The sequence below is a fragment of the Nelumbo lutea genome, chromosome 3, assembly GCF_056320005.1.
Source record: "Nelumbo lutea isolate HS-2025 chromosome 3, American lotus-T2T, whole genome shotgun sequence".
Taxonomy (NCBI): Eukaryota; Viridiplantae; Streptophyta; class Magnoliopsida; order Proteales; family Nelumbonaceae; genus Nelumbo; species Nelumbo lutea.
The window spans coordinates 100,213,700-100,240,392 of NC_142686.1; the positions used below are offsets into that span (position 1 = coordinate 100,213,700).

The 26,693-nt window shown below is 34.2% G+C and overlaps 1 pseudogene across 4 annotated transcripts; it reads right to left on the minus strand.

Moving 5' to 3' along the window:
• Positions 1-1,890: 1,890 nt before the first annotated feature.
• On the minus strand, positions 1,891-7,534 carry LOC148867152 (26S proteasome non-ATPase regulatory subunit 11 homolog pseudogene; annotated as a pseudogene). Of its 4 annotated transcripts, none has more exons than XR_016110087.1 (3): positions 6,772-7,534; positions 6,596-6,672; positions 1,891-3,309 (listed from the first exon to the last, which is right to left on the minus strand). The product of XR_016110087.1 is annotated as a 26S proteasome non-ATPase regulatory subunit 11 homolog pseudogene, transcript variant X1 (transcript). The 4 variants fall into 4 exon arrangements; XR_016110089.1 differs by having other exon boundaries at positions 1,891-3,255; positions 6,772-7,532; XR_016110090.1 differs by having other exon boundaries at positions 1,891-3,255; positions 6,596-6,701; positions 6,772-7,089.
• Positions 7,535-26,693: the final 19,159 nt, after the last annotated feature.

The following is a 26,693-nucleotide window of genomic DNA, read 5'->3' on the forward strand; positions in this document are numbered from 1 at the left end:
AATTTAAGTTTTGAAAAATAAATCCTTACTTTTAAAATAAGCACTTATTTAAAGCTTATTTCCCAAACACCAATAAATCCTTATGTTGTGGTTCCCGCCCAAATAAGTGGTTAATGACTTTCTAAGTTGCTAGTTTCTAATGAACTATTTCAGTAATTAAATATGAGGAGGATGAGAAATAGGAGAAGGAACCGCTTCTTCTTTTTGTTGGAGGCAATGGCAGTCAATGGCGACTTCTATTGAAGGTAATGGCGGTGAAGAGACCACTAGTTGATGGAGGAGGAGGGAGAGAATACCTGGAGGTGGCATGGCAGTCGACAGCGACTTTTGTTGGAGGCAATGGCGAATGGTGGAGGGTTTCGTTGAACAAGGAGGAAGTGGAACATGTACTAGGGTTTTTTATTTTTTATTTTCTTTTCTTTTTTTTTGGGGGGGGGGTCTTTTCTCTTTTGTTTTAGCCTTTTGGGACGAGGTAGTCTGAGTTTTGGTCGATTATGAATAGGATAGGGATGTCATTTGGTTTTTTTGCCTTTTTGTGATTAGGAGGGATACAAAGGGGTTGAAATAAAACCAGCTAGTTATTCAAAACTGAGACCGGGTCACCGGTTCCCCGGTTCCCAGGTTGAACTGGTCGGGTGGCGGTTTTTTGCGTTTTTTGAAGAGAGCGGTTTTGGGGGGTATGCCCAAACCAGCTTGGTGTCTAGGTCACAGCTTGACCGATTTGACCAGCTGGTCCATCCGGTTTTATAAATTTTGGTTTTATGTTTGATTTAGGACACTAATTAGGTTTTATTTGCGGTCGAGTAAGCCACTCTACTTTGAATTATATAAATTGTTTTCCCGCTTTTTCTCACTTTTTCTTGCTATATTTTGGCTCGAAAACAGTGAATAAAGATAATAAAGGAGAAGAAAAGGATGTGGGGTTGTCAAGATTTGGTTTTCCCTTAAATTGACGGAATGATAAACTGGGCTTCCTCTCGGTATGTACTTGACCGAAACTCCAAAAGCCTTATGGAACACATCAAACTATGAATTTCATCATTTAAGACCATAACACGAGTTCTTGATATCCTGTTTTGGCCATTTTACGTGTTTTTCTTTTAACACTCCTGCCCTAAAACCTCCATTCTGAAGCTAAATTGACGGAATGATAATCTGGGCTTCCTCTCGTTCGACTCTACTTATGCTTACCGTGTCCAGCTCTGGAATATTAAGGAACTAGATTGAACAGAACATTGGAAAGGTAATATGATTCAATTACAGTTCAACCACATGTCAAACTGAGAAGTAAATCCAAATGAGCAAACCGAACGCGCAGGATGAGGTTGGAGGTATTGACACGAGTACTGAAAGAAGAGACCATAAAGAAAACTATCACAGAGGTAGAAACAAAGAAAATATGGCATATAAACTCCCAGAACGCAAGCCATTCTACTAGGCCATGAACTCCCCCTCCCCACCCTTCTGTTTTACTTTTACCCTCTGATTCCTAGCTATATACTGAGCACTTAAAAAGTTGGGATGGGGATAAAAGGCAACTAGACATGAAGATACAGATACTCCTCCCTTCATAGGGCACTGGACATTTGTCAATGATCCTTATTGTCACAGAAAAGATAAGACATGCAATGAAAAGGGATGTAAGAAAATACGTGCAATGAAAATAAGCAAACTTGTTGGAGGTTGGGGTTTCTTCAACACCCAACCAATCCCATGACAAACTTGAATGCATACTAATCTAATAATTCAGGTAATTTCTAATTATCAAACAAATCCAGGGTCAGTAACTCAAGATGTTTAATTCTCATGATGCGGTAACCAATTTGCATCTCGAACCCAAGTAATAAGATTAAACTGAAAGAAGGAAAAGATGCCCCTATCTAGCATGAATTTTGGAAAAGACAGCAATGAAGTTGCACTAGAAAAAGCCACACCAAATGAACAAAGTCTCACATGGATTCCTATGCCATTATCTTGGCAGATCTTATGTACAAACTGTCCACAACCTTGCCAATGTTGGAAATGGTTTCTAATGTTGCTGGGAAGATTGTATCTGGCTTGGGATCATCAAAGATGATGAGGCACCCAGCACCCTGATCCAAAGTCCCGACAAACTTCTTGTCCAGAATCATCTGAGATAACTTCTTCTCCACATGATCAACAGGCAGTTCAATCAGCTCAGCAACATGAAGAATCTCAACCCTTGAATAAGGCTCAATTAACCTGCATAGGTTTTGTTCCAGGAGTGTATCATACAGGGATGATAGATGTCTGTGAACAATTAGATCATCCTCTAACTGAGCCCTATAATCTCGCAATGCAGTCTCAAAGAACTTTAAGGAGCGCTTTGAATGAGCATCAGCCACAGCTTTCATAGCATCCAACTCTGGCCCCACATACTGCATGCCTGCTTTTGAAGATATTATCCCGGCCACATCAACAGCCTGGTTAACCATGATCTTGCACAACAACATGTACTTAAGACTAAAGACTGCCCTAGGGTCTTCAAGAGCATTGAAAGCTTCAAATGCTTCAAAGAAATAGCTGTAGGCAGTCTTGTAATCCTTCTCTTCTGCATGGAGGATCCCACTCTGCAAATCTATGGTGCCCTGTTGTGCTGGAGGGACATAGATAGCATTTGCCTCTGTTCTTGCAGCTGTAAGTGCGGCCTTTGCCTTGGGAAGGTTTCTCAGAGAGAAATGGAGTTTACTCTCTAACAAATCTATGTCCACAAGAAGAAGTTTGTCATCTAATCTCCTGACCTCCTTAACAAGACCTGTTAGAAGGGTTAAAGCTTCTACATATTCCTTGTTCTCCATCAAAAGCGCAGCAAGCCTTGCTTCTACTCGTTGTCTAAGAAAGGTACGCTTCTCAACACGTGTCCACTGAACCATTTCTTTGCAAAGGGATATCTGGAGATCAGATGTTCCAGGTATCTTGGCCACAACATCAATTATTCCTCGGACTGTCTTTGCAGTTTTAGCCTTGGGAATCAAGGAGAAAAAGGGCCTCAATTGAGTCAAAAGGCTCCGAAGCTCCTCAGCCTTACTTTCCTGTCTGAGAAGATCTGACAGATTTGAAATGGCTTGTTCTTTTATGCGTAAAGCTTCTGAAGAAGAGGACGGGTTGTCAAGTATACGGTAAAGCATGGATATGGCCTCTGTTGGGTCCTTGGCTTCTAAAGCATGCACTATTGAGTCTGTTGTAGCAGGGAGATATGATGATGACATGGCCACTGTTGCCAAAATTTGGGTCCTGTGAGCCAATAGTGATCAAACAATTTGATGAAGAAAGCCACAATAATTGAACCTGTTACAAGAAAAATGAAATAAAATGTTTTCTGCCTCAAAAGATGGAAAACTCATAAGATACCTTGTGAAGTTTAAATTTTCAAATGAAGTTGTACTTTTCACCAACTTGTTTAAATGGAAAATAGTAAACCATGTACAGTCAATCAATTAATTTAATAAGTGTTGCAATATGCAATTCCCATACTAATTTGCTGATGCTTTAAAACTTGTGATGCCGCCAACCTTGTTAAATGGTTGGTAACTTCATATCAGAATTTATTGGAAGTAGGTCCATGGTAATGTATTTATCCACAAATTTTCAAAAGAAAAAAAAAAACAAGAAGAAACATCGAGATTCAAAAAATGGGGCCTCTACCAGTGTGGATAGAACATCATTGGAAGAAAAAACATATGGATCAATTAAAACAATATAAGCAGCCTTGTATCAGATCAGTTTGAGATCACCACTAATAATCATTTATATTGCAATACTTTAATGCATCACTAGCCAATTTAAACCTTGAGCTATAACTGAAATTAAGTGACAGAGAGAAGTAAGATCATTACCTTTTTTTTGACTAATTTATTAGATGTTGCTAATTAGTAAAGCATTACTTCTTTCTATACATGGAAAATATCTTAACAACCTTTTAGTTTTTGGACAAAAATTTAACATGTAAAGAAATAATCTTGTATAGACACCAGCACGGTTGAAAGTATCAATACACATATGTGTATCAACAGAGGTGTATCGGTACTTTAACCGATACGCCTTTCATTAATTTTTTAGTTCTTTTTTAAATTTTAATTTTAAGTATAAAGAGTATAGAGAGGAGGGGGAGAAGGGCAAGGAAGAAAGAGATAAGAAGAAGGATGACACTGATCCGATGAAAGAAAAGGGAAAAAGTAGTGGGCAGGAGGATTTTTTGCAGGAGGGAAGATACACGTGGAAGAGGACCAGCTGATGAAATTCGCCAATAGAATGGGTCTTAATCCAGAGAAAACAGATGAGGAGATTATTTAAAAAAAAAGGAAGGAAAAAAGGGGGTGGAAAAAGAATGAAAAAAATGAAGGAAGTGGAGAAATTAATTAATGATGTTGAAGGGGACAAAGAGTTTAATGTTGGGGGGAAGGAGGAAATGATGCTTTTAGGAAGAAAGGGTGTTTGGGTTTTTTCAGTTAGTTCAATGAAGATCATCAACTGGAATGTTAGGGGGCTAGGAAGTCCCACAAAAAGGAGGTTGATTAAGGAGATGTTGAAGAAAGAAAAGCCAGATATAGTTCTGATCCAAGAATCCAAGACTCAGGAGGTTGATAGGAAGTGGATTAGGAGTTTGTGGGGACAAAGAAATTGTCAATAGTGCTATGCACCAACTTGGGGTGCTTCAGGGGGAATCATAACAGACTGGAAGGAAGATATGTTTTCTTGTTGTGGTGAGCTAGTGGGAAGATTTTAAGTCTCGGTGAAATTGAATAATAATCAAGATGGTTTTGTGGGGAGAGATAGAGTTTTGGTCTCACACTTGCAGTTTGCATATGATACTTTGATTTTTTGTGAAGGGGAGAGCAATGAAGATGTGGAAAACCTAAAATTAGTTGTGAACTTGTTTGAAAGGATCTCCAACTTGAGATTCAATAGGTCTAAGAGTCTAGTGGCTAGCATCAATTTAGAAGATAGTGAGTTCAGAGATTTGGCTGCATTGTTGGGTTGTGAGATTGGAGATTAGTCTTTGTGTTATTTGGGATTGCCCCTTGGTGGAAAGAACCCTCGATTGGTCGGCTTTTGGAACCCAGTAGTAGAAAGGTTTGAAAAAAGATTGGCAAGTTGGAAGAGGAATTATATTTCTTTGGGAGGGAGAAGAATCACATTGATCAATTCACCTTGGTGAATCTTCCAGTCTACTACATGTCAGTCTTTAGAATGTCCCAAGCTATGATAAGAAGAATTGAGAAAATTATGAGGGACTTTTTGTGGGAGCCTAGGGAAGGAAAAAAATATCATTTGATTCGGTGAGAGAAGGTGAAGGAGTTTGGGAATTGGAAATGTAAAACTGAAATATGTGGCTCTATTGAGTAAATGGCTTTCGAGATTCCCCAAAGAAAATGGGAAATTTATTTTTCTTTACCGAATTCGACCGTTAATTAGAGGTAGCTCACGTCATCGAGCAAAAATCAAAGAGTTCATTCCCTATATATTACAAATTTATTTTTGTAATTTGTCTCCATATTTTGTATGAATCAAATACACGAAATTTGTGTTAACACTATGCTTATCATTAATGAATTATCAAATGGATTATGTCATTTTGATCCAAAAGCATCAAAAGAGGACACAGGTGGATAACCATCAGAAAATAAGGGGTAAAGTCCGACTCCTCTTCTCTACCTGCTTCATTCTAAGTAGAATGCAAACATAGTCACTTAAAGCCAAGCTATTTCTTGGAAAAGAGACTGTATGGAGATAATTTTAGCTTCTAGACTTCGTAAAAGCAAAAAAATAAAATAAAAAAAGGAGGGCAATTGATATCAAAGCGTTGGGAAGAAAGCGATCTCTGTACCAAACAGAAAATTTTCTTTCCGTACTTCCCCGTCCTAACCATTTATCTCTCACATCTATCCTTCCACGTGTCAAAACTGCTACCTAGAACAATGTCAGAAATAGTGCGAAACCAACTGCATTTACGACCACTAAAGAATTTTCCGTCAAAGCTAATAGTTTTTTCTTTTTTCTTTTTTTTTTTTTTTATAGATATTCGTCAAAGCTATTAGTTGTAGATACTAGATAGCAAAGCCCAAATTCAACTAAAAGCCTAATCTATAAGGGGAGGAAGATGGTAGGTTCAGCACGAACGAACAGAGTTTGGCACCTCCTAAGAAATGTGGAAAGGTGGAAAGGTCTCATTGAAACCCATTTCAAATATGAGAGTAATAAAGAATGACAAACAAAAGATACATATAACTGAAGAATATGAATGATGGGACAAAACTGAATGATCCAACTCTCCGAAATCAAAAACTGAACACTCCAATCCCACAATTCAAAACACCCGTCGCAGCAGGAACACGAACGTCTTTATACCGAAAGATATACGGTGCTTTCTTATCTATTCAGAAAGAGAAAATGAAAAGACGAAGAATATGAAAGGGATTTCGTTCTAGACGGATGGATTAAAACGATTAAAGGGAACGAAGCCCCCTGTTTTCGAATTGAAAAGATAGGATGAAGAAGATAAGATTATATCAACTAAAGAAAAAGAAATAAAAGCAAATATAATAAATATCTTCAGATGAGTCCAAATTCATACCTCAGAGCTTGTCAACTCCAGTGCGTACGCCCCCAATTAGCCGTTTCTTTGCTTCAACTCCAGTGTAGACAAGAGAACTACACAGAACGATCACATTATCTCAGATCTGAAAAAAAGAAAACCCCGTAAAAATTGCATAGATAGGATCGTCTATGCCAGATCTATCATCCACCTACCTCCGACGACCTTCGCGCCTTTTCCAGGAACAACCGATCAGAGATGAGGCGCCGCAGCTGCAAGGGTTTTAGAGACGGGATAGGCGAGGTGAGAAAAAATGGAGTAAACTAATAAGTATTAACCAAACTATCTCCCTTCGATTTCCTTTTTCTCTTCTCTGATTGTAATTGGGATTTGGGAGGTGATTTCAGCGTCCCTCATCGCCTTACTCGTTACTTCGGATTATTTCAGAACAACTTTTTTTTTTTTTTACTTTTTTGTTTTTTTACCTTTCTCATTTTTTTAACGGTCAAACCACGAAACATGACATTTTCTTTCTTGCTAGACTAGAATATGGGATATGTATAGATGGGAAAATCAATTGTGTGGGAAAGATATGGTAGGAAAAGAGTTTTGATCAATCAAAATTTACCCATGAATTTTGATAAATAATACCTGATTGATTATCACATTTATGATTCTTATTTATTGATAAATTGTTTTTCAGATATTATATCTTTTTCATAGGCATCAAACAAACAAATAAAATAAAGTTTAGAATAAAAAACATTTGCATTGGTGACCCATATTAGCCAAACGATCTGCTGTGAAGTTTACTTCTCCGAATATGTTGCTGTTGAAACAAGCAGAAATATCTTGGCATTCTACCATGAGATTGCTAACATTCCATGGAGGATACACATGAGCCCTAGGAGAATTTGCAAGTGACCTTATGGGCGCCTACTGTAGCCCAAGCCTCAGCCTCATTGATAGAAAAAGAATAGCGTAAACGACGCTTTAATGGCCTTATAAACCTCAAGGAATATAAAAAGAATTAAAATTTATAAATGATAAAAATAACATATTATTTCGAGATAAAAGGCTTTTAGCATTCAATGAAATTATAATTAATCAACAAGCGACCATAAACTTTTTATATTTCAAATTTCAAGATTCAAAATTATTAAAATTTTCAAATGACCAATGTTTTAGATTATCAAAAGTTACCAGGGCTGTTCATAAGAAGGCCCAACCCGATCAATCCAGATCGACCCAACCCGAGTCAGTCGGGTTATCTTCAACACCGATCGGTTTCGAGTTGTAAAACATCATAAATCATCGGGGTCGGCTTCGGTTTTCTTGTGTGAAAACCAAAACCGACTAATTGTCCCTTTATGAAGTTTAAATTAATTAAGCCCCCATAACTAATTGTCCCTCTTCAAATCTATTACATTGGCTAGGTTAATGATTGTAATTAACTGTCCTGAAATCTCCCTACAGAATTCACCCAAATCCCAATTAAGACAATTAAACTTCAAAATGAATATAATCAAAGGGATAGGTTTGTGGTTTTGGAGATAAAACTTAATTACCGAAAAGATATATAACATATATACCTCTATAATAGGCATTATTATTATATATGGGTTTTGCTCTTCTTCTCCTCTCCAAAGTCCAAACTGTGTGGACTAGAAGTATATCCTGTTTATCAAAAATAAGGTTTTTCTTGCGTTCACTACCTCACATACTGTGGTGCCACAATCCCCACATATATATTGTAGTTGAGTTTCTGTCAAGCATGGTTGAACTTAGAGCCGAAACCGACCCAAACCAACCCAACCCGACTCAAACCGACCAGGTCGGTTATGCTTAACACTGGGTCAGTTTCGATTTTAAGTTCAGATAACCCGATTAGGTCGGGTCGGTTGGAAAAACCTTAGTAAACCGACCCAATCCGACCCGTAAAAGTTACCATGATTAAAATTTATTTCATTGAAGGGATCACCATATGAATAATCCATATAATTGATAATAGATTTTTAAGTTGTCCTACAGTTTAGAAAACGACTCGGTTGAGGGGGTGTTGATAGTGTGGTTTCTATGTGTGTTATTTTTTAATCAACTATAGGCCCTATTATGGCGTGGTTTTATTTGACAAAATAATTATATCATCTGAAAGAAAGGTTAATAAGTTCTTTTACATTTGGCATTCCAATTGGCATATAATCAAAATAAACATGATCTTGAACAAAATTGTTACCTTCCTTATATGACAGTCAATGAGCTATAGTATTAGCAGTTCTAGCTAAGAGTGTCAATGGATCAATTTTAGATTGGATCCCATCTGGTCCAAAATCAATTTGGATGGATTGAACAAACCAAGAAGACATATTAGATTGGACCAATCTAGTCCTAAATATTTATTAGATTGGATCGGACCTGGTCCGTTCATAATAAGTTCATATTGGATTGGGTTGGATTAAGCCAATATTTGGTCCATTGATATAAGATTAGAATATAGGTGTCAATGGACTGGATTTAGGTTGAAACCAATCTAAATTAAAATGAATTTGAATAGAATGGATGGTCCAAATATTGAATTGAACCGGTCCAAAATAATCCAAAATATTCATTGGATTGGATTAAACTTGATCCATTTATAATGGATTCACATTGGACTGGATCGGATTGAAACCAATCCAGTCCAATTGACACCCCTAATTCTAGGAATATAGTGTCTGTTCAGGAGGGCTTTTGGGATGCAGCGATAAGCCCCACATGGGAACACCAGATGTTGTGTTTGGTGAAAATCCGAAAAACCATTCACTGTATTCCAAATGCCTAAAATGCAAATGAAGTACAAAATTACTTCAGGTAACCCTCCCAAAAGCCTTTCACCAAGCTGTGTTTGGTGAAAATCCCAAACACGGGGCTCAACCACCACGGCTTAATCACCTCATCTCACCTAAAACGCAGAAGCCCTCCCAAATGGGCCCATAATAAAAATAAATCGGCTGAACTTCCTTCAAAAGTCTTTGAATTCTAAAAAGAAAGTGAAGAGATTGCCATTGAATCGAAGCCTCGTTCTGAAATACGTTGATAAACAACACCCACGAATTTTGATAAACACCATATATATATTATTACGTTTATGATTCTGGTTTATTTGTCAGTTGATTTTCGGATGTTATATCTTTTCTATATCATAGTCGAATCCTTTAAGATTTCATGCATAAGACGATCATGTGCCAATTCATATTTATAGCAACCAGTAGACCTTTTGTATACTGCCATGAGTTCTCAGGAAAAGTTCAAATGAGTGGATGTTCAGGAAAGTTCGTTATAGGCACTACCACCCCAGAAGAAGTTGACGAGGCATAGAGAATTAAAGAGGAGACGAGAGAGAGAGAGAGAGAGAGAGAGTTGATAATGGAGATGATGACCTGGTATATTACATTGTATGATTATTAAATACTTTTTCATTTTGAGCATACCTGATATAATAAAGGGAGCATGACTATTCAGCCCATCTCACCATACAAGGTGGGATGAATTCTGACCATAGATTGATGCCAAATCCACGGGCAAGATGCGATTTATAGGGGAGCTATTAATAGACTATGGGTGTTGTAATTTCAGAATTCTGCAGTGGGCTGCAGTGGCAATCCATTAATGACAACTAGAATGGTAGATCTAAAAGAACTTGTTAACTTTTCTTGCTACTTGTTGGGTAGTCCCCACGGCTTTAAGGTTTTCTTAGGACTTTTGTGATATCAGAAAGGATGGCAGGAACAAGTTCTCATTTTCAACACTATTAGGGACACCCCTGATCTCTCATATCCCCCTATCTTTTTATTTTTAAGGATGCAAGCAAATTAGATCAATTCGAATCAGAGTATATCCAAGTTCAATCCAATAATATAAATTTTGAATTCCATCCAATCTCACAAAGGTTAATTCAAATTTGAATCCATTAATGATGTAGGATATGTGGATATGATCTGATCTGATTTAATTTATGTAAATTTTAACAAATTATTAAAAGGAAAAAACATAATAATCTATATAAAGAAAAACAAAAAAAAACAAAAAAATTTTCAACTATTTTCATTATATATATACATGTCTTTTTATAAAAAGAAAATAATAATATAAGCATATTTATAAATAAATAAATAGGGGGATATTAGGATAGGGTGATCGATTTTAATCTGTTCCTTTTATCTTATCCTATTTGAAAATCCAATAGGGGGATATTAGGATTCGACAAAATAGGATTGGATTTGAATTTGGAATTGGATCATGATCTAGTCCATTTTTACACCCAATATTTATTCTAACCAATGTTTTCAACCCACCATTGACCCGAGTAGTTGAACCGTTCGAACCATCACCCAGTCAAAATTCCATGTTTGATTTGCATGAAACTTGCCATTTAGTAGAAAATTGTTGACATCATCAAAAACCATCCAACTTGAACAATCGAATCATTGACCTGTTTGGCCCGATCACTAGGTCATTGCACACTCAATGCATGTGCAAACTTCTAGAGGTTATAACTTTGTGCTTGGATGTCTGATTTGGGTGATCTTTTTTTATTTTTTTTTTTGCATAACTTTTCAAGATTTATGCATCTGAAGGTGCCAAATGTGCCTTGTCTCATTATTATTGTAAAAAAAAAACATTTTTTGGCCTCAAATTACAAATTTTTATCATTTCTTTACAAATAAAAAAATATATAAATATAAATATTTATATAAAGAGGCAGGAGTAACCAGAACCAAAAACTATAATTAACAGGTCTATTAACTACAAAGGCTGCAAATCCCTCTTTACAAAATCGATTGGCAACTGAAATGAATTTTCACATACGCAAAAACTGGCATAGCATCATACATTAAATTTCTTTTTCTAATACTTTCAGATTAAAAATACATGCAATGAAAAAAAAAAAAAGATAAGCCACAACATTATATGAAAGAATTAAACATTTAACGGTTTAAAAGAAGTAAATACATTTTTTATTTACCTTCAAAAGAAAATAGTAAACATATAGCAGTCTAAATCTAAGAAAGCAAATATGGGACACAGAAAATGCCTCTTCATTCCAAGACACAGATCGAACCATAGAGGTATGGATATCCCATTTAATAAAAGATGTATTATGCTTTGTATTTAGTTTTTTTTTTTTAATAATCTAAATATTACTTCAATGCTTATACCTTGTCAAGTTTAATTAAACTTTTAAAATCTATAAGACTTTCTTAGTATGATTTGTTAAAATATAATAGGCTACTTTCTAGTATGGATATCCCATATAAAACTTTTGAAGTGTCCTTGTAATATCTACCATCATGCCTGGAGGCATGTAACATGGGTCCAAGCAACCAAAACTAGGGGTGCAATTTGGGTGGGCCCAGTTCGAGCCCGAACCAATCCAATTCAGAATTTTACATAGGCTGGGCTTGGATTTTTGTTCATCGAGCTGGATTCGGGCCCAAGAAGTCGGGCTTTTTTATTTTTCGAGCTGGGTTTGGGCCTAGCCCTTAGGTAGCCCGACCCAATTATATAAATTTATACATATATATGTGTATATATGTAAATGTTGCATACATATTTACATATATATATACATACATATTTGTATATATAACATTTGTATAGATATTCTGCATATATATTTACATACATACATAAATATATGTATATATATTTGCATAAATACATTTATATATGTATAATTCTAGAGTGGGTTCATTAACCAACCCGAACCCGGCCCAAGCTCAAGCCCAACCCTAACCCGAATGCATCAAATTGCAGGATGAGCTAGGCTCAAGTTGGAAAAATCAGACTTGACCTCAGGCTTGGGCCTTAACCCCAAATTTTAGGGCCAGGCCTGGGTTGACCATAAACCCGGCCCAACCTGCCTGACTTGCACCCCTAACCAAAACCCTTCAAAACCTTAAAAATTTTTGAAGAGAAGTAATTTGAGCAATTTATGGCAATCACATTGGAACATGAGAACATCAATACATTAGGTTAAAGAAAAACCCATCCGATTCCCTGGAACACGAGAGCATCAACCTTTGGAATCATTTTCTTGAAGTTGACCATAAAGAAACTTGCTGGCAGCATTAACCTACTTGGCTCCAAAGACCATGGGTAATAATGAAAACTGCTAGGGGATCCTATAGCAGGTCAACACCATCCATTAAGATAAATTTATTGAAAAAAAATTAATATACAAGGAGCTACATTTCCTATATGAAACAAATAGCATATAAAAAAGCTATACATGAACAAATATGTCTGTTAGATAACAATAAGATTTTTCTACTACCAACTGTAATAGATATGTAGATGTGCAATATTTGGAAGAAAAAGTTCTTCCCACACCCAATTATCAAAGAGTCCATAAAAATATCAAAGAGTAGGGAGTTCAAACTAGACCAAAGATAAAAAAAAAAAAAAAAAATCATAAAACGCAGAAAAATAAAGAAAAGTGAAATAGGAATAAAAAGATGAAAGAATTTAAGAATTCATTAAAAATCAATATTTTCAAACCGTCTTTGACCCGGATGATCGAACCGTTCGGCCAGGGAACTGTCTTGACAACTGGTTCCATTTTACCCTAAATCCGGACCCTGACTATCCCATTCAATGTTTTCTTTTTTCATTTTTTATCTTAATTACTTTTATTTTTTTGTTGGAATGGATTGTTTATTTAAACCGGATGGTCAAACCATCGACCTGAAAACTAGTGGCCAAAACGATTCCGGTTTCGGGTCAGTTTTTAAAATCTTGTTAAAAACACAAAAAAAAAAGTAGAATGAAGTGAAAGATGAGGGATACCAATGTGATGTTGTCTATTAAAAGGACAAGAAGAAAGAGGCAAGAGTAACGAGAACCCAAAAAACACAATTAACCGGTCTATTAAGTGGAAAACTACACTGCAAACGCCGCAAATTCCTCTTTACAAAACGGAGTCGAAACTAAAATGGATTTCAACATACTCGTATAAAAGCACAGAAGGAAAAACAAACCATCAAAAAAGGGCATAACATCATTACTACCATAAAGATAAGAGAAAGAGAGAGATAGACAGACTAACATAGTGTTACAAATACAGAGGGAGAGTGGAAACCTCACATGCATAACAAAAGAAAGTAATGAATATCAATGCACCAAAATAAACTAACACAAACAAAACATCAGCAGTATATACCCATGTGCAATCACCAGAACTTGTCACTTGTCAGTAAGTCTAGAAATAAGTTAGGCTGCTATGCATCCCTATTGAATTATAACTCAGATGCAAAGAAGGATGGCTAATTAGAGCCTACAAGAATGAAACAAAACAAATAGTTAGAAGAGATTCAAATCCACCCTACAACAAACCCAAAACAAAAGAAAGGCAACATCTACTACTAGAAGGTTGTCATTCTTAAGTACATGCAAAGATCTGTAAGGAAGTAAACAAACAACTGTTCTCCAATAAATATGAAATATATTTCGTAATTAATGATAGAAAAGTTGCTGCCAACACTGGGTTCAGAGAACCCCTATTCTATTTCCCTGCCCAAAACCCCAATTCTTTCATTTGCTCATCCAACCGAAGATTTTTAACCTTCAAGGGCAAATTCTCATTCTCCAACTCTTCACACTTTGAGTAATAATACTTGTACTCGTCATAGTTGTAATCATCAGCATCGAACCTGAAGATAATTCTAAGTGTAGAAATTGCCTTCTTGGTAGCGTAGCAGATTAAATAGTCTCTTCAAGAGTTCACTGAAAACCTCCCTCAAAAGCCTTACATAACACACCCTCTCTTTTGAGGAGAGCCAAGGCTCAAATAATTTGCTATTATGTCGATGGTACCTCCCGACGCGAGTCAGTCAAACAACATGTAGTTAGTTAGACAACATGGGGTCTTGGCATGGAGATGTGAGCCACACTTTATTCTTGACCTGTAGGTCAGTCAAACGGTAGGGAGATGCGAGTCACACCAACGATTTTGCCACATGGCAAGATCTATGTACAAGTAAATATAGGTGAACAATGAGGGCAAACCACGGAAAAGATATCCAATTTAATTGTTAGATCCAAATAGTATAGATATATAGATAAGATTAGCAACAAGAAGTTTTATTGTAGATACAGTTGAGCATAAAAGTGAAACAAAAAAAAAAAACTCTTGCATTGTAGGGGCTATGAGAAGATAAAGTAGTTTTCAAATAAATAATTTTACGAAGGGGTTTGCAAGATTGAAAGAAAGAAAAATAAAATATTCCCATTAAATTAAAACCATTTTCAAAAATAAAACCCACGCAACCTCTTTATCTCTTTCTCTCCTAACATAGGACCTTATCAGGTCCCACATAACCCTTTCTCTCCCCCTCTTCCCTTCTCTTTTCCACTCTATTATGATACAAGGTCCCATACAAATTCTCTCTCTCTCTCTTGGCTAACATTAGGCCCATTGGGTCCCACTAGACTTGTTTATGGGCCAAGCTGGGCTTTGCCTTTTTATAAATAGAAAATTACTAGGCCCGAGTTGAACCCTATATAAAGCTTGAAGCCCGACTTTGATAGATATTTTATAACATATTAATTATATATTATATATTATATAATATTTTATACATTTAATATGTGTAATACTTTTTTGCTATTAATTGAGGAGTACAATGGCCTATATATATAGCAATGGTGATATGAAGAATTGTACAAATTATTGTGATATTAAGATCATGAGAATGATAGTGAATTAAACTATTTTCTTATTTTATACCCATAATAGTGCAACAAGAATCCAAAGGATGGCTGAAAAAGCAACTACTGTTTCAGTGTGTAATTTGATTTGATCTTCTCCTTGAATTTCTTTCTAGTCCATCTAGTTTATGAAATTCCCACATGGTACAATTTTCAATTTAAGTTACATGCTATGATAGAACCGCTTTTATATGTTCTATTTGAGCTGTGAGAATGATTCATTTTCAACACTTACTGATATTTTATGTTTCCAGTTTGCATCACTGCAGGACTGGGGTTTTTTGTGCCATATTTGATTGGAAGCATCTCTTTGATAGTTTTGGCAGTTGGAAGCATTAGCCCAGGGTAAGGCTATGGGGAGAATTTAGAATAAACAACATTTTTCAATATTCTTCTGGATTAATAATATGAAATGCCTAGGAGCAATGTGCCAACCAGCTGGTTGGTAAGGTCTCCTGCTGGTCGTAGAGGAGACTTGGGATCGAATCCCACCTGCACCTGGTTTGGTGGATGGGCTACCCCCCGGTCATGTAGCCCTTCAAAAAGATATAAAAAAAATATGAAATGGCTAGGAAGAAGAAATGGTGTATGGAAAAGCAAGGAATGTATGTACCTCAATAGAAAATCAAGTGCTTTTTACAACAGCCTTACTATCATCCAATTAAGAAACAAACTCTCCAATATACAATGTAAAACACATCATAAAATTATACCATGTAAAAGGGTAGATCCAACTCCAACTCCCCTCATTGCTCAACTTTTTTTTGAGGTCCTTATTTGGCTTATACTTGTATAACATCTCATTGTACAGAGGACCATATACTTTTTTTGGTTTTAATACAACATAGTTTACCTTTCTTCAAAAAATATATATATATCTATTTCATCTAGGGAGTGCATGGGTCTTATAGGCCAAAGGCATTGGCTTCTTTCAGCTTCTGGTTACACTATAGAAGGGCCATTACCCAATGTTGGTCCTGGCTATCTGAAGTAACCCAATAAATTTGGATTTATTTGAATTCTTACTGTCACTCCAACTAAAATAAATGCTTTCTAATTATAGACTTACTAGAAAGTTTCCAAATTCATGTTTTTCCTTTTGGAGGATTTGATTACTTACAAGTATGGAGTTTAGAGTTTGAGATCTTAAAAGGGTATCTTCATCCCATCAGTTGATAAACAACAGTGAAGCCATCTAATATGCTGAGCAACTCAAGCTTCAAGGTTGAGAACGGGAGACATATATCAGAATTGACATTAGAATTGAAATAATGGAATTGACTGGTTGATTTTATCCACTAAAATAAATGCATTCTAATTTTAGACTTACTAGAAAGTTTCCAATTAGTAATTTGTTGATATATTTTTTCATTTTACAGTTACATTTCTTCCTCTATAAGACAGAAATATGATGAAATCAAATTTCCATTGAGTCTCAGTTTCTTACTTGATTGGCCTTCCTATTCTGGGGTATTCATTGGATATTGGAAAAGAGCATGTCAATCTGGTTGATGAAAGGCTGCAGAAGCTAATATACAGTGGGCAGCTTGATGCGAAGGAACTAGACTGGTATCGGTTTGATTAGATATAAATATTGGAAATCCAAATTTAATTAATATCTTCTATTTCTATAGAGCAAGTGGCTATGATGCTTTTATGAGTAGGTGTGTCTTTGCCCAGGTTTGCAGACATCTAGATATCAATTTCTAAGGGGCATATGAGCTTTGAAGAAGAGCAAAGGCATCTAAAGCTGGTTACTATTTTGATCAACAAAAATACAAGAAGAAATAGAAAAAGACATGAGAGAGCAGTTTGAAGAACACATTAAGTCCACGAGAACAACTTTATTAAGTCATCCATCATGACAATCAAGAAGACAGTAACGATATGAAGCATTGTCTACTTACTACTATGTATATGAGAAGACAAGAAGAGGAAGAGAGTTCCAAGATTGTAGTATATTATGCATGTGGACTAATCAAAATAAATTTTCTTTTCTTTTCTTTTTTTCTTTCTTGTAAGACTAAAGTTCCAAAGGTTGTCAAGAAAAGAAACAAGTTATTTTGTATTGAATTTTAATTTGGATGAATAAAATTACAAGTTTATTTAATAAATGAGATTTGCAGCCAATTACAATTAAATTATAGGTTATTACTAACAATTTTCAGGTTGTTTTGGTTAAGAAAAAATAAGTAGAGATTTAGCGGCAGCCAGGACTGCCGCTAGAAAAAAGTTGTGGCTGCCACTATAAACTTATAGCGGCAATCAGTCTTACCCTTTAGCGGCAGTTTTTTTTGTGTTCTACCGGCAGTCGCTAAAACTGCCGCTAGAACCCTTTAGCGACACCTAGTTTAGCGGCAGTTTGGGAATTGACGGTAAACTATATATATATATATCTAAAAACATGTACGCTTATGCTATAAAAATTACCAATGGTATTTTAGAAAAATTAAAAAAAATATATATGCTAAGTTTAAAGGGGATTCTTTTTAGAAAAATTTTAATATTTTTTTACTAGTTACTAGATTCTTTTTCTTTTAATGTGAAAAGTTAAATAGAATTTTTTTTTTACTTTTTCAAATAATTATCTCTTGATGTAAAAAGTTTATTTTGATATTTTTCACCAAACGATTATTTTGATTGGATTTTGTTTTTTTAACATAAAAACACAAAAGTTTAGCTGGAGAAGTACTCTTATATGTAGCATTATCAAGGTTCAAAGTATCGGTACAATATGTCTCGTATTGATTATATCATATCTTTTAACTAAAAAGGATTTTTCAAGATTATATTATATCAAGGTTCAAAGTATTGGGTGTTCTGAGAAATATTTTTCAATAAGTATAAGTATATACGATATTTTAGTTTTATGAAAATTTGAAAAGAAAATTAAGAAAAAATGTAAAGGTGGAAGGTTTAAAAGTATTAACACCATAAGTGTCATATTGTTATTTTGATAAATAATATTTTTAGAAAGATATGATCAATTGTTATAAAATATAAGAATATTGTCTTAAACATATTTAAATAATATATTGATATAAATAATAGAAATGAATAATACATTAGTTTAATCAATAAATATCATAAAAGTCTTAATATTAAATATAAGTAGTTAATTCTAAAAAATATAATAATAAATTGCGAAAATCGTAATTTACCCTATCTCACAAATTTTTATTTATTTATTTTTATTTTATTTTGTAAAACCCCCGCTTATCACTTACTTACCCTCTTGAATTATATTAGATTCATCCACCTATCATTGTTATAAATAATGACAAATTTGGGAAGTAGAGGAATCAATAATTTGTCATAATAAATTAATATTGTTAAAGGTGATACATACTATTGTTAAAAGAACTAGTGAATGACTCCTTACTAAGTACGGGGAATTATTGGCCGGGGCAATGAGGTAAATTCACTATCCAAGTCCCGAAGGTAGGCCGAAGACTTCGAGGCCTCAGAAGAGGTAAGTTGAAGTCGAAGACCGCAAGCCAAGGTGAAGTATTCCTTCCGAGGACTATAGGCCGTCACTTCGGTCACGAGATTCCTGAAGATTAGAGGTACTGCAAAACAGGGAATGTCAGAGGCCTCGGGTGGAGACCCGAGGCATAGGCTCCGACGCTCAAGTTAGTATGAGGTGTAAAGTAGGAGGGGGTGTAGATGAGGTCTTGGTGATAGCCCTCGAGTGCACCGGATCTCCCAGAGTAAATGCTAGGGGAGCAAGGTAGGTGCTGGAAGTAAATGAGTGAGTTGTCTTAGAATTCCCAGTTTCGGATCCCCTTTAAGGGAAAGTTACCTCTTATTTATACTTGAGTGGGCTGGAGGTATGTGAAGATGAACGCATCGGATAAGGGTCGTACAACGTCAAGCGGCAGGCCTTGGCGAGCAAGTCTGACCGTCATGCAATTGGCTCCGTACGAAGGCAGCAGAGATTCCCCCCTGTTGAGGTTAACGCTGTCAGACATTAGTGGGTTGGGCCAGGCTAACCCACATCAATTAATAATTATGAAATCAATAATAATAATAATTATATTATTATTATTAACTAATAATATATTCTTCTTATGTGTGTATTGATTATGAAATCAGTAATATTAAAATTATTGATATTAGTATTTTTAGCAATTAATTTTAAGTAACTAAATTTTGCTACTTACAAATTTTTTAATAATTATCAGTATTATTAAAATATTAACAATATTTTAATAAATAAATATTTATTTTCAAAATAATTAATATGAGTTAATATAAATATAAAATGATTATTTTTAAATTATTAATTACCTTTATGAAAATTATTATTAATTGTTATTCCGAATTCATAATGAACAATATTATCAATAATTAAGTATTAGCAATGATTATTATAAGAAATTATTATCAGTAATTAATTATTACCACCGAATAATTATTATTAGTAATTAATAGTAGGAATTAATTAATTATAAGTCATTAATTATTATTACAACCCCTCTCTTTCAAAAAGTTGACTCATCAACATCGTCATCATCAATGACAACAACTTGATAAATACATACACTACTGGAAAATTCATCTATAGAGGCAGTCATAACTGCCTCTAAAAGAGTAAAAAATGCCTCTAAAGGTTATAGGAGGTGGCCAGGTAAGTGCCTCTAAAAGCCCTGTTGCTAAATGTTTTAGAGGCACTTGGTTGAGCATTAGAGATGGATACTAAATTGGACTCTTAGAGGCCCATACGACTGCCTCTATTGCACTGACGTTAAAAGTCGTGTATAGAGGCAGTTAAAAGTGCCTCTAAAAGTTCAATTTAGAGGTGCATTTGAATGCCTCTAAAGGATTTTGTGGCAATTTTATGTGCCTTTAAAAGAAATCTAAAAGAAGGAAAAATCTATATGCTTTAATATTTAGAGGCACTTTTGGCCACCTCTAAAAAGGTTCCATTTAAAAAAAAAATGTGCAATACATTGTAAATATTGCTACATAAAAGTTCTAGTTGATACATCTGTATAAAAATATAGTCAATCAAAACATAAAACATGTATGAAAATATATATAAAATTCAAAAAAATAAACCTTATCCATAGAATTCCAATTGACTTCCATCATCATTTTAAGAACAAAAAAACAAAAAAAAAAAAACACAACATTCAACCCTCATTATATTCATTCTTCCTTTTGAGTGCATGTCTTCTTTTTTTAACAACCTACAAATCAAATATAGAATAGCCCAAAAGAAATTCCTTTTTAACATTTCAAAAAAAAAAAAAAAGCTCTTTGTAGTCTTCATCCAATCCTTTCTTCCTCTACAACCTACAAAGAAAAGCAACAAAAAGAAAAAAAAAAAAAACAACCTAGAATCTTGTCCCAAGGGGTGTCAATTGGACTGGATTTGGTCCAATCTGGTCCAGTCCAATATTGGTCCATTTACAAATAGAATGGACCAAATCCGGTCCAAACCCCATATAAACCGAATCCAATCCAGTCCAATTGAAATGCAAATGGACTGGATTGGACCCAATCCGGTCCAAATTAAATGTTTTCCTCAGAAAAAAAAAAAAAAAAAAACATTTTCCCTAGAAAAATTTTGATTCCAACTAAAATAATGAAGAGAAACAAAATGTTTTCCTTAGAAAATAATACTTAATAAAGAATAATTATTTCCCTACTTTCTCAGAAAATAAACAAAATGATTGTCAATGCATATGTACAGTTAATAAACAGTTTTAAGACAATTAATCTGACCATTCACCTATGAAGAAAAAGATCCAAAGCAGTGTTTTATGACCCAGATGAAACTTCAACCATTTTGTTTGCAGTGGACATAAGGTCCCCCTTTACCACATGGGTTCACAAGAAATGTTGTTGTCACAGCTTTTGCCAGTGCAAAGGTGGTGGATCTGGCTGAGAAGCCATTCTCCTTCTGTGTGGAGATGGTAAAGGGAGCAATAGGCAGTGTCAGATGATCGGCATACACCTACTATCTTCCATTGAAGATCTTTCAGAGGTATGGATACTGGTTTCAATGCAAAGGAGCTTTATCTGAAGTATTTAACCATATGTCAATATCTCTTAGGGTTGGTGCCAGGTGGGTTTGATTTTAGAGGTATGGATAGATACAACCTAGTTCATACCACTCATCATGACCAACAAGAAATCTTGCTAAAAGTTGGACTGTTGGTCATGGCTGGAAATGGGCTAGCCCAGAGATTGCCAATAGTTCAATAAGCTCAACTTGCATTTGAATTAATTCATGATTCATCCCTACCACTACCTGAATTTTCTAATTTCTTTCTCTTACATTCTTTGAACATGCTACCACTAATAATATCTAAACTGTTCATTAGAGAGAGAGAACTCTCTCTCATTTGATCAGAGGCCCCAACATGCTACCACTAATAATATCCAATCAGCTCTCTTCTTTGGTGTTCATTGTTGATTGAAAGAAAATAATAAAAAGAAACTAGTATATATAACCCATAAAATAAACAATTTAGTATAATAATGTCTATTTTATTATTAACCCATAAAATAATAATTTAGTATATATAACCCATAAAATAAACAATTTAGTGTAATAATGTCTATTTTATTATTATAACCCCCAAAAATAAAAGTATAAAAATATTTTATAGTGCCATGTAGAAAATAGCTAGGCACTTAAGCAAGGCAAAGCTCCATGGCCGGGTACCTTGTGGTCTAGGTGCTTGCCTAGGAATCACCTTGACAACTATGCACATAAGGTCAGCTCAAAGCAGGTTCACCACTTAAATTGACGCATTTAAATCCCTACAACTATGACAAAATCCTAAACATCAAATCTTTTTTATTAGTTGATATTTTCATTTATAAACAAAAGCCATAAGTTAAGTGCAGATGTACACTGTACCACTACCACCTCTACACCCAAAACAAAATTCCAACTAAATACAATTACAAATTTATTTAAGAAGATAAAGTCTTTATGAGCTAAAGACTAATCCACGAAACAACTAGAATCCACAAGGATGAATCAAAGACCTCTTGTTTCCCCAAAAAACTCTGCAACTCTTAAATCCTAATCACCAGTTGTGTCACACATCCTAAAATCTCCCCACTTAAGAAAAAGGAGACTTGAATCATGTTAAAGAATGTGGTACTGTTCCTTCATGATTTAAATTTCATAAACAACCAAATTCTGGAATTAAGTGTAGCCCCAACTTCCATGAATTGCATCCCAGACTATCATTCAACTTGGAAAAAACCATCTCAGTGATTATAGTGCCATGATCCCATGACTATGGCATTCTTTTGAAGGACTGACTTATATGGTTAAATCCATGGTTTAAAATGATAAATAATAACAGAAACATCCAACAGACACAGACACAGCACTCTCAGGGTATACAACTTAAAGTTTGGGGAAGACTGCCACTGTACAATGGAATTTTTTATTTAAGAGGACTCAATTTGTGACGATAATAGATCACTTGAACCAACTATGGCCTTTTTGTTGAAGGGACACCATGTTCCCATCATCCCATGCAAGTTAATTTGGATGTCCTATTGTGGTCTGTTGTAATTGGTAGGTGTCTAACCAGGGATAGTCTGGCCTAAAGATTCAAGATAGTTTGTGTGGCTGTGTGGACTGGTATTGGAGAGTGCAGATTATTTCTTTGTCCACTGCCAGGTGGCTTAGGGCCTATGGCTGCATTTTTTGAAGGCAGTTGGTTTGGATTGAGTGATGCCTAGAGCTCTTGGTGAGGTGCTACTTCCCTTGCCTCTTCAAGGCTTGAGTGGGAAGAGAACACAGATCTGGAAGTTGGTTCCATCTGCCATTGTTTGGACCTTGTAGTCCAAGAGGAGTAGAAGGGTTTTCTGTAATAAAAGCAGAGTTGAGGATGAGCCATTCAGTCTATCTGTGGGTAAAATTGTGTTTGGGGTTTTTAATCTCCAAGGAGTTTCATGTCCAATCCATGGGTTGGTTATTGAAAGACGTATATCTATGGAATATTTGATGGTTGTGTAGTTGCTTGGGTGTTTTCTGTGCTGGTTATACCCAGTAGGCTTTTGTTGTGTAATTAATCCTTGATGAATAAAATTACCTTACCTTTTTTACAAACAAAAAAAAGGATCAAAGAAGGATATGCGGATCCATTATTGGGTAACAGTTGGTGATTCAAGTGCATCCTATACATCTAATGATCACCTAACAAGTAGATTGCCTTATACCTTAAGCCTTGAAATCTGGTCACATCCTCTGAATATAGAGTGAAACATTTACGAAGGGCAAGCATTCATCTGTGTGTTTACCAATGAGGGCAGTATACCATTCCCCAGTAGGCTAGCCAATAGTATCAACTTGATTCTTCTCATAATCCTCCAAAGAGCTATGGAATGGTAAGTGAAACTGATGTTCGTAAGGACTGTAGGAATGCATTGATTACTAGCAAAACTTAAAGAAGTCTCTATGAAATTTCTAGAACCTGAAGAATTTTATTTTGTCTTGTGAAGTTGGTTATTCAATATCTTGATGGAAATAGTTAACATAATTACTTCAAGCTAGAGATAGACAATAATTTTGAGGTTCCATTTGGTGGAAATCTACTTATATTGTGGTTTCTTTTACTTGGACATTTAGAATTGTTCTAAATAAATAGAACCAACCTGTTAAAGATTGAAGTCTACAATAGAAAAAGAAAATGCAGACCTAAGATGTTAAAGAGAGGATGTTAAGATGAAGTTAAAGCTATTGAAGATGACTCAGCTGATGAAGAAATGGTGTTGTGGATGAAGCTCATGCAATTCGAAGATCAATTGATGTGGAGATAGTGATGAATACAGATGTGGACGTGAATAAAATTTTGTTTTTTTATTTTCTTCCTAGGGAGAAGAATTTGCAGGAAAACATCCAAGAAATTGGAAGAAAGGTTTTGTAGGCCTTTGAAAAGTGGGGAGAAAAATGAAATGGATGGTTTTAACTTCAGGGTAGAGGATGCAAGTTGGCATAGTTGGGGAAATAGCTATGCTAAAGACCTGCTATTACACCACATGTCTTTTCAGAATTTTAGCCAGTGACCATAACCTAATTTAGGAGATTGACCACTGTTTAGAAGAGAAAAATTTTCCACAATTTTCTTCCATAAAGAACACTCCATAGAAAAGAAATTTGAGATGGTTACCCAGTGATCTCTATCAGCTTATAGTAAAAGTAATGATTTGTGTGGTTTATCAGTAACTTTATGAGCGAGCAACCTAGTAAATTAAATTTTGGAGCTATTGTTTTGTTAATCTTTACTGAAAGTAAAATTTGCCCAGATTTTCGATACATATGATGGAATAAACTGTTCATCTGTGAGACCTTGTACAAAGACCAACCTAGCAATTGCTTCTACAAAGACAGAACAGACAACATTGCTTATACAACCAATCTAGCAATTCTTAAGCAAATGTACAATTCTCATAGCTAAGCAAGCAGATTTTGAAATTAATACAACTAAAAAATGAATAGGAATAATATGGAATAACCACACCAACCAATCTAGCAATATCTATCTCGATGATTAGAGTAACTTTTGAAACTTAGAATACTACTATTTGAACCAAGCAACGAATTATTATTATTATTATTATTATTATTATTATTATTATTACTATTAATTTACTATTACTAATGACTAATATTATTAATTATTTACTAAAATTATTCATATTCAGTAATTTTTTTATTAATTAATTTCAATTAGCACGGACAACACCGAATGAGCTTTCTGTAATAGCGGAGGGCATGTCCAATGTTCCTCTGCTTTTAACGTTTAAAAATGGTAAAATCGCCCGACAATCAACAAATTATGGTGACCAAATTGCTGAATGCGTATGGTGACCAATAAGATATCAACGTTAAATGATACCGAACGCGCCCTCAGAATGTGACACTTGTTTATTTTGTTTAAAATATTGGAAGGACAGGTGATGATAGGTGTCTAAATGGAGATGGGTTTTGGTCTGAAATATATATTTATAAGTGAAAAGTTGGGTCATGTTCATTTTACTTATTATGTAAGTTGCATAGTCAATATATTTTTTCATTAAAAAATGATATATCTTTTTCTTAAGTACATAAGACAAAATTGCCCTTATAAGAATAGAGTATATGAATAAATGATAATTTATTAAAGTTATCTAAGTAAATTTTATGATTAAAATAATAAATATTGTTATATTTAATTAAGAAAATATGAACTGATGACTAATTACTTGGGTAACTAACTTACTAAAATTGAACGTGTCATAGATGTATATTCTCACATGTAAAATTACTAAAACATTTTTACAGGTAGGTAATATTTACTACGTATTACTTATTTAATTTATCTCCATTTATTATTTAAATAAAAATTTATACTATATAAAGTGGATATTTACTTTATTTTTTATACAATATATGATAGTTAGATAAATATTACTTTGTTTCACCTTATAATTTTTTTATTTTTTATTTTATACTTTTATTTACTAAAGCCCCCATGTAGATATTAAAATATTTGATAGAATACACTACATATTAAATGTATCTTACTATTATCAGTGTATTTAGATATACTTAAATACATCGATACAGAAATATTTTGAAAATTTTAAAAATTCTAAACCTTATCTAGGTTTTTTTCATTATTATAAAATAATAAAAGAGTATTAACTATATCAATAAACATCGATATGTAAGTATTGATGTTTATCGATATTTTAATCTTTGTTCCACATATAAATATATAATACAATATTCCTTATATGTTAATTGTCATTAGTCAATGCTCTTAACTATACAAATTAATAAAATTTTATAAGGTGAGAATTGAAAATTTCACCTAAAGTACCATTTATTTTAAATAAGTTATGGGGAATTGATCAATAAAAAAATTGACTAATTTGTTTATTTCTTTTTAATATAAATGTGGAATCCACGATAGTAATACCTCCCTCATATAAATATCTTATCCACTTAAAAATTCATACCATTTTTTATTTATGTAAATTATTTTTTAGCTAAGCAGAAAAATGCTAAAATTAATGAAATAAAAATTCCTTTTAAATAATTTTTAAAAAAATGATACAAAATAAGAAAATAACAATAAAAAAATACAATACAAATAAGCAAACAACTCACTTAGGTGGCGTTTGATAAATCTGAAATTTCATATCTAAAAAGTTAAAAATATATTTTTTGCGTCAGAAATATGAAAAGAAACAAATGTGCTTTTCTACATTTTAGAGGCTCTAAATCCATAAGTTTGTTTATGTCTGATTAACCCTTTACCATTTGAAATTCACTGATTTTATTATTTTACCCCTAGAACATACTATTTGGAAATGTTGAGTTCAATTCGGTAGAAAAACAAGAGAAAGAGAGAGAGAGAGAGAGAGA